This window comes from Salvelinus fontinalis, chromosome 8 (genome assembly GCF_029448725.1).
Source record: "Salvelinus fontinalis isolate EN_2023a chromosome 8, ASM2944872v1, whole genome shotgun sequence".
Lineage (NCBI taxonomy): Eukaryota > Metazoa > Chordata > Actinopteri > Salmoniformes > Salmonidae > Salvelinus > Salvelinus fontinalis.
Genome location: NC_074672.1, coordinates 30,102,218 through 30,114,712, shown reverse-complemented (window position 1 = coordinate 30,114,712; position 12,495 = coordinate 30,102,218).

The window sequence follows — 12,495 nt, the reverse complement described above, 5'->3', positions numbered from 1 at the left end:
ACCGTGACACCGCACTTCTCCATGAAGTCCCTCCATACTCATGATGTGAATTGGGGCCCACGGTTGGAGACAATGTCCTCTGGAAGGTCATAATGCCGGAAGAACTGCTGGAAGAGTGCCTCAACGACCTGGAAAGCAGTGAGAAGACCAGGAAGAGGGATTAAACTACATGACTACATGAAAATCTATCCACTACCACCCGAATGGTGGTGAAACCATCAGAGGAGGGGAGATCGGTTACGAAGTCAATGGATTGATGAGACCAGTGTCGCTGAGTCACGGAAGCTGCTGGTGCATTCCGGAAGGACTTGGTTTGGGCACATACGGAACAAGAGTTGACATAATGAGTTACAACCTGCGCCAAGGTGGGCCACCAGTCCCTCTCAGCGATGGAGTGGATAGTTCGAGAAACACCTGGATGTCCAGCGACGACAGCTGTGTGTGCCCAGGTCAGCAGCCAATCACTTATCCCTGTGGGAAAGTAGATGCGCTCAGGAGGACAGTTCAGGGGTACAGGCTCCCTCTCTGAAGCCTGGCGGATGTCTACATCTACGTCCCAGGCCACTGGACCTACGACTCGGGATGGGATTATAGGTGCACTCTGAACAGGACCCTCTCCCGAATCGTAGATACTGGACAGGGCATCAGCCTTGATGTTCTTGGAACCTGGGCGATAGGTCAGCGTGAAGTCGAACCTGGTGAAGAAAAGTGCCCATCTGCTTGGCGCGGATTCAGTCTCCTCACTGTCCGTATATACTCCAGGTTCTGATGGTCGGTGAGGATGACGAAAAGTTCCTTGGCGCCCCCCAGCCAGTGTCTCCTCTCCTCTATTGCCAACTTCACTGCCAGGAGCTCACGATCGCCGATGTCGTAATTTCTCTCTGCGGGGGACAGTTTCTTAGAGAAGAATGCACATGGATACAATTTCAATGGGTTACCCTGTGGTGGAGACAAAACTGCCCCCACGCCCACCTCTGACGCGTCCACTTCAACCACAAAGGATAACGTAGGATCTGGGTGTTTGAGCAATGGGGTGGAGGTGAAACATCCCTTGAGGAGATGAAAGACCTCGTCGGCTGCTGGGCTCTACACCAACCTACGAGGCCCACCCTTGAGGAGAGAAGTGAGAGGGGCGGTGAGAGAGCTGAAGTTCCTGATGAAGCGATGGTAAAAGTTGGCAAACCCCAAAAAACGTTGTAACCCCTTTATGGTGGTTGGGACTGGCCATGACCTAACCGCATCTACTTTGTCGTCCATCCTTAATCCCTGTGGGCTGATTTGTTACCCTAGGAAGGAGACAGCCTTCTGATGGAATTGGCACTTCTCAGCCTTGACGAACAGGTGATTAGCCAAGAGGTATTCCAGGGATGTTCGAACGTGAATGATGTGATCCTCCAGGGTAGCCGAGTAGACCAAGATGTCAGCAATATACACAACCACCTGGCGTCCGAGCATGTCCCTGAACACCTCGTTCACGGATGCCTGGAACACTGACAGACCATTGGCTAAGCCAAATGGCATCACCAAGTACTCGTAGTGGCCAGACATCGTGCTGTATGGGCGTAACCTTCCATCCTTCTTGTCCACAAAGAAGAAATCAGCCAACCCAGAGGAAGTGGTTGTGTGGATGAAACCTTGTTGGAATGCCTCTTAGAAGTAATCCTAATCAATGGCACAGTCCCAGAGGCGATGAGGAGGAAGACAGGTGGTGCGGGTCTTGGAGAATACTTCCCGGTGGTCCTTGTATACCTCCAGGATGTTGGGCTGAAGGGCAACCACAGGACTCTCAACTGACTTGGAACCACAGGGGACAGGGTAGCAGGTCCTCCAGCATTCAGGTGACCAGTCTGTGATTCTCATCCTCGACCATGAAATTATAGGGTTATGGCATTGAAGCCAAGGGAGGCAGAGGATGATCTTGTGAACTGGTGCACTGGTGATGAAGGGGATATTTTCCTGATGAGTGGACTCCATGGTGAGGTTGAGTGATATAGGTGATGGTTCCGGATCCTAGAGGCCGACTATCCAGGGCTTGAATTGGGAAAGGAGAGGAGAGCGGGTATGAGTTGATGTTAATTTTAAGAGAGGAGACAAGGGTCTGGTCAATAAAGTTCCGAGCGGCACCGAAATCCACTAACGCTGTTGACACAGAACATGAGGGACAGTCAGCTAGTGTAATGAACACCAAAAAGGGCCTAGTAGACAGTGATGAAGATGGAATACTCACTCCTGCCCTAGGTGCTGGAGTCTCACGTGACCGTCCCCTTGCTCCTGTGGATCCCGGATTGGAACATGCCGGACACCTCTGGAGCTCGTGCCCTCCTTGTCCACAGGACAGACACAGCCCCAGCTGTATCCGTCTGCGGCACTCCGCCAAGGGGAGACGAGTGACCCCTACCTCCATGGGTTCAGACTCTGATCCCGAGTGTTCACTGATGGAGGGAGAGAAATTATGAGAGTACTGGCACCCCCAAAGTAGATTATCCAGATGGATGGCCATCTCAATGATGGCCTCCAAGGTGAGGTTGTCGTCTTGACAGGCCAGTTCCGTCTGAAGCGCCGGCTCATTCCACCCACTGGATGCTGCTATAGTCCGAAAGGTGTGCCCGTACTCAGCAGCCGTCTGGTTCCCCTGTCGTAATTGCAGTAGCTGCTCACCTCCCTCTCTGCCCTCTGGGGAATTATCAAAAATACATGTAAACAAGCAGAGCCATGAACTCCTCATAAGAATCCAGCTCCTCCTCTCCTCTCTCCCAGATGGCCGTAACCCATTCCAACGCCCGCCCAGTCAGCCGAGACCGTGGCAACCTTGGACCTCTCGGTGGTGGGAGCTCCCCTCTGATGTGAAAATAGAGGGAGCACTGAAGTAGGAAACCACGGCATTTGGATGGTGTAAAGTCATATTTATCTGGGAGGGATAAATGGGCATCGCTGACTTGAGCGGGTTGAAGAATGGGCTGATGTACTGAATTTCCTCCTGCTTCCATGGTTTGAGTCAGTATTCTGTAACGATGATGCTGTGAGTTGAGAAGCAGGTGAACCGTTTAATAAAACAACAAACATGAAACACGACAGCGTAACAGTGGTGCGACAGCATGAAAACAGGAAACAATACCGACTGAGGAAAGAACATAAGGGAGGGACATATAAAGGGGAGTTAATGAGAAAGGTAATGGAGTCCAGGTGTGAATCATGATGATCTGCCTATGCGCATAATGAAGGATGCCAAATGTGTGTAATGATGAATCCCAGGACAAGTGGTTAGTATTCTGGAAACGTTGCGCGCCGAAGGGTAGGAGCAGGAGTAGATATGACATTGAGTAAGGCACTTGAAACTAATTGCTCCTGTAAAGCGCTATGCATAAGAGTGTCTGCTGAAAACATACAGTTGAAGTCGGAAGTTTACATACACTTAGGTTGGAGTCATTAAAACTCGTTTTTCAAACACTCCACAAATTTCTTGTTAACTATAGTTTTGGGAAGTCGGTTAGCACATCTACTTTGTGCATGACAGTCATTTTTCCAACAATTGTTTACAGACAGATTATTTCATTTATAATTCAATGTATCACATTTCCAGTGGGTCAGACGTTTACATACACTAAGTTGACTGTGCTTTTAAACTGCTTGTAAAATTCAAGAAAATTATGTCATGGCTTTAGAAGCTTCTGATAGGCTAATTGACATCTTTGAGTCAATTGGAGGTGTACCTGTGGATGTGTTTCAAGGCCTACCTTCAAACTCAGTGCCTCTTTGCTTGACATCATGCGAAAATCAAAAGGAATCAGCCAAGACCTCAGAAAAAAAACTGTAGACCTGCATGGTTCTGGTTCATCCTTGGGAGCAATTTTCAAATGCCTGAAGGTACCATGTTCATCTGTACAAACATTAGTACGCATGTATAAACAGCATGGGACCCCGCAGCTTTCATACCGCTCAGTAAGGAGACGTGTTCTGTCTCCTAGAGATGAACATACTGGTGTGAAAAGTGCAAATCAATCCCAGAACAACAGCAAAGGACCTTGTGAAGATGCTGGAGGAAACTGGTGCAAAGTATCTATATCCACAGTAAAACGAGTCCTATATCGACTTAACCTGAAAGGCTTAACCTGAAAAGCTCAGCAAGGAAGAAGCCACTGCTCCAAAACTGACATAGAGAAAGCCAGACTACGGTTTGCAACTGCACATGGGGACAAAGATCATACTTTTTGGAGAAACGTCCTCTGGTCTGATGAAACAAAAATAGAACTGGTTGGCCATAATGACCATCGTTATGTTTGGAGGAAAAGGGGGACACTTGCAAGCCGAAGAATACCCTCCCAACAGTGAAGCACGGGGCATGTGGCAGCACGTGGCAGCATCATGTTGTGGGGGTGTTTTACTGCAGGAGGGACTGAGAATGGATATGTATGTTGATATATTGAAGCAACATCAAGACATCAGTCAGGAAGCTAAAGCTTGGTCGTGAATGGGTCTTCCAAATGGACAATGATGTCACGGCTGTTGAAAGATGAGGACCAAGGTGCAGCGTGGTGAGCGTACATTTTCTTTAGTTAAATCAAAATGACGCCGAACAAAACAATAAACACTACGAAAACAAACCGTGAAGCTCAAAGGCTATGTGGCCTAAACAAAGTCAACTTCCCACAAAGACAGGTGGGGAAAAAGGCTACCTAAGTATGGTTCCCAATCAGAGACAACGATAGACAGCAGTCCCTGATTGAGAACCATACCCGGCCAAAACATAGAAATAGAAAATCATAGAAACACAAAACATAGAATGCCTACCCCAACTCACGCCCTGACCAAACCAAAATAGAGACATAAAAAGGATCTCTAAGGTCAGGGCGTGACAAATGACCCCAAGCATACTTCCAAAGTTGTGGCAAAATGGCTTAAGGACAACAAAGTCAAGGTATTGGAGTGGCCGTCACAAAGCCCTGACCTCAATTCTATAGAAAAATTGTGGGCAGAAATTAAAAAGCGTGTGCGAGCAAGTAGGCCTAAAACCTACAAACCTGACTAAGTTACATCAGCTCTGTCACGAGAAATGGGCCAGAATTCACCCAACTTATTGTGGGAAGCTTGTGGAAGGCTACCTGAAACGTTTGACCCAAGTTAAACAATTTAAAGGCAATGCTACCAAATACTAGTTGAGTGTATGTAAACTTCTGACCCACTGGGAATGTGATGAAAGAAATAAAAGTGTAAATAAATCATTCTCTCTACTATTATTCTGACATTTCACATTCTTAAAATAAAGTGGTGATCCTAACTGACCTAAGACAGGGAATTTTTACTTGGATTAAATGTCAGGAATTGTGAAAAACTGAGTTTAAATGTATTTGGTTAAGGTGTTTGTAAACTTCTGACTTCAATTGTATATATATCTATTTTTTTATTAATCTGTGTGATAAACTGGGGCTAAGCTAGAGTGGTGTTTGTGAGACAAGGGCGGAGCCCGGGGCTGGGTCTATTTACAAAAACGTAGAGTCCGAATGGTTTGAGCTACAAACTATAAAAAGCTATCTATGAAAAGCTGAGACTGTAACGAAGACAAAGACGTACATGCAACATTTTTTGCTCTATCACCAGCTACACAAGAATAATTTGAAGGTAAGGGGTTCTTCTAACATAAAATATCATAAGAAATCCCTGGACATAATCAAATCGAATCAAATTGTATTTGTCACATGCGCCGAAGACAACAGGTTTTCACCTTACCGTGAAATGCTTACTTACAAGCCCTAAACCAACAATGCAGTTTTAAGAAAATATTTATCAAATAAACTGAAGTAAAAAAAAATGTAACACAATAAAATCACAAGGAGGCTATATACAGGGGGTACAAGTACAGAGTCAATGTGTGGATGTACAGGTTATAGTGCTGTAATATGCTCAAATCGTTGCTGTCACAAAAGCCAAACTCCACACAGTTGTCACTGATTAATTGGATATTAATTTCCCACTGAGCAAACAATTTCTGTACTTACAGCTCCCTAAAACACTTCAGCAAGCAAGCCTTTCTAATCGACCTGGCCCGGGTATCCTGGAAGGATATTGACCTCATTCCGTCAGTAGAGGATGCCTGGTTATTCTTTAAAAGTGCTTTCCTCGCCATCTTAAATAAGGTTGCCCCATTCAAAAAAATGTGAACTAAGAGAAAATATGACCCATGGTTCACTCCAGACCTGACTGCCCTTGACCAGCACAAAAACATCCTGTGGAGTACTGCATTAGCATCGAATAATCCCCACGATATGCAACTTTTCAGAGAAGTTAGGAACCAATATACACACAGGCAGTTAGGAAAGCAAAGGCTAGCTTTTTCAAACAGAAGTTTGCATCCTGTAGCATAAACTCCAAAAAGTTCTGAGACACTGTAAAATCCATGTAGAATAAGAGCACCTCTTCCCAGCTGCCCACTGCACTGAGGCTAGGAAACACTTCCACCACCGATAAATCTACGATAATCGAGAATTTCAATAAGAATCTTTCAACAACTGGCCATGCTTTCCACCTGGCTACCTCTACCCTGGTCAACAGCTCTGCACCCCCCCACAGCAACTTGCCCAAGCCTCCCCCATTTCTCCTTCACCCAAATCGAGATAGCTGATGTTCTGAAAGAGTTGCAAAATCTGGACCCCTAAAAATCAGCTGGGCTAGACAATCTGGACCCTCTCTTTCTAAAATTATCCGCCGCAAGTGTTGCAACCCCTATTACTAGCCTGTTCAACCTCTCTTTCGTATCATCTGAGATCCCTAAAGATTGGAAAGCTGCCGCGGTCATCCCCCTCTTCAAAGGGGGAGACACCCTAGACCCAAACTGTTACAGACCTACGTCTATCCTACCCTGCCTTTCTAAAGTCTTCGAAAGCCAAGTTAACAAACAGATAACCCGACCATTTTGAAACAGACCATTTCGAATCCCACCGTACCTTCTCTGCTATGCAATCTGGTTTCCGAGCTGGTCATGGGTGCACCTCAGCCACGCTCAAGCTGCTAAACGATATCATAACCGCCATCGATAAAAGATAATACTGTACAGCCGTCTTCATCGACCTGGCCAAGGCTTTCGACTCTGTCAATCCCTGCATTATTATCGGCAGACTCAACAGCCTTGGTTTCTCAAATGACTGCCTCGCCTGGTTCACCAACTACTTCTCAGACAGAGTTCAGTGTGTCAAATCGGAGGGCCTGTTGTCCGGACCTCTGGCAGTCTCTATGGGGGTGCCACAGGGTTCAATTCTTGGGCCAACTCTCTTCTCTGTATACATCAATGATGTCGCTCTTGCTGCTGGTGATTCTCTGATCCACCTCTACGCAGACGACACCATTCTGTATATTTCTGGCCCTTTTTTTGACAATGGGTTAAATAAACCTCTAGACGAGCTTCAATGCCATACAACTCTTCTTCCGTGGCCTCCAACTGCTCTTAAATGCAAGTAAAGCTAAATGCATGCTCTTCAACCCGCACCTGCCCGCCCGTCTAGCATCACTACTCTGGACGGGTCTGACTTAGAATATGTTGACAACTACAAGTACCTAGGTGTCTGGTTAGACTGTAAACTCTCCTTCCAGACTCACATCAACCATCTCCAATCCAATATTAAATCTAGAATCAGCATCCTATTTTTCAACAAAGCATCCTTCACTCATGCTGCCAAACATACCCTCGTAAAACTGACTATCCTACCGATCCTTGACTTCAGTGATGTCATTTACAAAATAGCCTCCAACACTCTACTCAGCAAATTGGATTCAATCTATCACAGTGTCATCCGTTTTGTCACCAAAGCCCCATATACTACCCACCACTGCGACCTGTATGCTCTCGTTGGCTGGCCCTCGCTTCATATTCGTCGCCAAACCCACTGGCTCCAGGACATCTATAAGTCTTTGCTAGGTAAAGCCCCACCTTATCTCAGCTCACTGGTCACCATAGCAGCACCCACCCGTAGCACGCGCTCCAGCAGGTATATTTCACTGGTCACCCCCAAAGCCAACTCCTCCTTTGGCCGCCTTTCCTTCCAGTTCTCTGCTGCCAATGACTGGAACGAATTGCAAAAATCACTGAAACTAGAGACTCAGTAACTTTAAGCATCAGCTGTCAGAGCAGCTCACAGATACACATATACATAGCCTATACATAGCCCATCTGTAAATAGCCCACCCAACTACCTCATCCACATACTATTATTTATGTATTTATTTTGCTCTTTTGCACCCCAGTATCTCTATTTGCACATTCATCTTCTTCTCATCTTTCACTCCAGTGTGTAATTGCTAAATTGTAATTATTTCGCCACTATGGCCTATTCATTGCCTTACCTCCCTAATCTTACTTCATTTGCACACACTGTATATAGACTTTTCTATTGTGTTTTTGACTGTACGTTTGTTTATTCCATGTGTAACTCTGTGTCGTTTGTGTCGCACTGCTTTGCTTTATCTTGGCCAGGTCGCAGTTGTAAATGAGAACTTGTTCTCAACTGGCCTACCTGGTTAAATAAAGGTGAAATAAAATAAATAAATGAAATTCATATGAATTCATTTTGATCAGGTTTTTGCTTTGGCTGACCTTAGTCTTTTATTGATATTTTTCCAAAGAAACTCAGGAATGCAACTGTTTATGTCAAATTGTTATGTGTTCTACTTTCATCCCTGGTTGTCCCGACAGGAAAATTGTAAAATACTTAATTGTAAAACTAAATATAAGGGCTGGACATGCAAATAAATAAAAATCTGATAAATTAAAAGTTGCTTTCTGCTGGGGTCTTGGGACTGATTGGGTTATCTGATGACAACAAGCACCTTCTAATCCAAATATTTGCAAAACAATACCTTATCTGACTGTGGCGGTAGTGTACGGAGGGATGTTTTCCAGTGATTTTCCATGGATGTGTTTACCAGCAAGGTCCTATAGGTTCCTGTCCTGGATAGGTCCTCCTCAGCCTGTCTATTGTTAGAGGTCTGTCTGATGGCGGTCACATGGTGACGGTGTAATCCTCTTTCTCTCTCACATGCAGACGCTTTGCTGTCTGAGTATTTGTCCACAGCCAGCCGGCCTGTTCCACCACTGTCAACCTTGTGACTCACTTCAAAGGGAGCATGTACACACACACACACACACACACACACACACACACACACACACACACACACACACACACACACACACACACACACACACAAACACACACAGCCATAAATGCACACACATACATTAATGACACATACAGTACACAGCACACACACAAAATGTAGCCCCATAGCCAGATATCTATACATGCGTATGAGAGCAGAGACATACAAATGCACTTACAAACATACACAGAGATGTCTAGCAGAGACACACAACCATACACTGTCGGTCGCATGCCCGATAGTTGTGTTCTGCAATATGAGGAGCCTGATGTCCCTTATATGAGTGGAGGACACACTTTAACTTTCCCCGTCTGTGTTTTCTGGTTGCTAATGCTTTAATTAAGCATGTAAGGCTTCCTCCCATATTGCTTGTGCTAATAAGTCATGTGAAGTGTAAGGATCTGACTCTCACACACTGCCAAAAGGAGCCTCAACGCAGAGCACGGAGATAAACAGAATTCCTATTAGATAAGCCTCCTGCACTATAATCACTGTTAATGACATGTTATACTCATCTTTAGCTTCAGCGTGGGCTTGGTCATGGTTTGACATTGGGGAAAGGGAAAGGAAGAGCATGAAAGGACTCCCACAAGAGGGGCCTAAATACCTCGCCTTTCTGGACACAATCTTGTAAAGTGATCCTCTTGGCAAAAGCTTAGCTCAACTTTGTCAGGACATGTACAGTCTAAACAGTACCCTTTATTATATAATCCCTGGACCCATGCCCACTAAGCATCTTAATTTACTCACAAAATGTCAGACGTTGTTTGAAGAGGGAGATGTACCTATCAAATCTCAGGTGTCACCAGTGCTTGACTTGGACTGAAATAGGTGCCGGTACTCATTTTGGGTGCTGGTTCTGTTAACATTTAGGTGCAGGAGCTCCACAACACTTTTGAGCTAATATGCTATAAGAGGAACAGGAACTCCAGCAATAGAACATTTGACGTGCCGGTACTCAGCTCCAGTGAGCTTCTGCCCAAGTCAAGCACTGGGTGTCCCAGAGGGGGTTTGATCATGAGTACTAAACCATAGACATCAGTTGTCACCATGCTGTTAGAACTCAAGGCAAATGGGTGTTAATGCTGATTAAATGTCCTAAAGGGAGTGCCCCTGCCTTCATGTGGTGCCAAGGTACCAGGAGGAGGGTAGTGTGTGTCTCTGTGTGTGAGCAATGAGACAAATAAAAGTAGGGATTGGGAGGAGAATGAGATGAGATGAAGAATGACACAGACTCAGTGTACAGACTCAGTGAGCATAGCGTTGCTATTGAGAAAGGCCGCCGTAGGCAGACCTGGCTCTCAAGAGAAGACAGGCTATGTGCACACTGCCCACAAAATGAGGTGGAAACTGAGCTGCACTTCCTAACCTCCTGCCCAATGTATGACGATATTAGAGACACATATTTCCCTCAGATTACACAGATCCACAAAGAATTCGAAAACAAACCCGATTTTGATAAACTCCCATATCTACTGGGTGAAATACCACCGTGTGCCATCACAGCAGGGAGATTTGTGACCTGTTGCCACAAGAACCAATGAAAAACAAACACCATTGTAAATACAACCCATATTAATGCTTATTTATTTTCCCTTTTGTACTTTAACCATTTGTACATTATTACAACACTGTATATATACATAATATAACATTTGTAATGTCTTTATTATTTTGGAACTTCTGTAAGTGCAATGTTTACTGTTCATTTTTATTGTTTATTTCACTTTTGTATATTATCTACCTCACTTACTTTGGCAATGTTAACATATGTTTCCCATGCCAATAAAGACCCTTGAATTGAATTTAATTGAAGAGAGAACGAGATGAGACAGATTTATGATAGAGAGTGGGGAAGAGGGAGAGAGCAAGAGATAGGTGAGAGATAGACAGCAAGAGTAATCAAACAGAGAGACAGAGACTGAACAAGAGAGGGACAGAGTAATGGGAGAGAGAAAGGAGAGACGTGAGGGACATTAAAAAAAGAGAGGGAGAGAGAGAGGGTGAGGGACAGACTGAAGAAAGAGAGAGAGGGAGAAAGAGAGAGAGGGTGAGGGACAGAGTAAAGAAAGAGAGAGAGGGAGAAAGGGAGAGGGGGTGAGGGACAGAGTAAAGAGAGAGAGAGAGAGATTTCCAGGTCAGTCTCTGGCTAAGTATGGGGGCTTACCACTCTTTCTCTCTGGTGGTAATCCGTAACTAATAGAAAATTAGGACATTGGCAGTGACAGCAGCAGTCTGTCCCTTTGTCTCATGGGAGGACAGACAAACACCAAGACAAGAACACAGGCCAGGATGTTCTTTATGTCCTTTACTGTAGTTTATACTGTAATGCTGTCTTTACTGAACACATAATTGTACTCAGATTAAACACATTGACAGCTGTATCCCAGCAATTTTCTACAGGGACAGCAGTGTTACTAGTAATGCTCTGAAGTCTGCTTTTCATGTCCAACACATATGCTGCTTCACTAACCCTACCATATTTAACCCCAGTACCACCTGCAGCACTGTGCATCTGTTTGGTATCTATTGAAGCTTCCATATAAACTAATTGTGTGTTACATGCATGTTAAAACTAGCAGAGCTGTTCCGTGGCACACGAAGCAGACAGATGGTAGACTATGTACTGTATGGAACAGCACTGCATGTCCTCCAAACACAAGCCATGGCAACTGAAGTCACAAAGTATATATTGCTTAAGAGTGAAGAAATGTAGCTGAACTAAAAAAAACATCTCTCTTCTCCCACGTACTGTTCTGAGGAGGGACTGCAGACATGAGAAAAAGAGAACGGTAGTAAATTTCCACCAGTGAACGTATTCTGGCACTGTTGTCAAGGGGTAGATTCTGTTATTGCAACCAAAACCACATAGTGCTAACCCAGAATGACGATGAGACAGTATATAGGGAGGAGGTCAGAGGCCTGGCAGTGTGGTCAGGACAACAACCTCTCCCTCAATGTCAGCAAGACAAAGGAGCTGATCGTGGACTACAAGAAACGGAGGGCCGAGCACACCCCCCTTTCACATCAACGGTGCTGTAGTGGAGCGGGTCGAGAGCTTCAAGTTCCTCTGTATCCACATCACTAAGGACCTATCATGGTTCAAACAAACCAACACAGTTGTGAGGCTGTGAAGATTTGGCATGAGCCCTCAGATTCTTAAAAAGTTATACAGCTGCACCATTGAGAGCCTCTTAACTGGCTGCATCACTGCTTGGTATGGCAACTGCATGGCATTCGACCGTAAGGCGCTATAGAGGGTACTGCGTATGGCCCTGAACATATGGGCCGAGGTCCCTGCCATCCAGGACCTCTATACCAGGCAGTGTCAGAGGAAGGCCCTAAAAA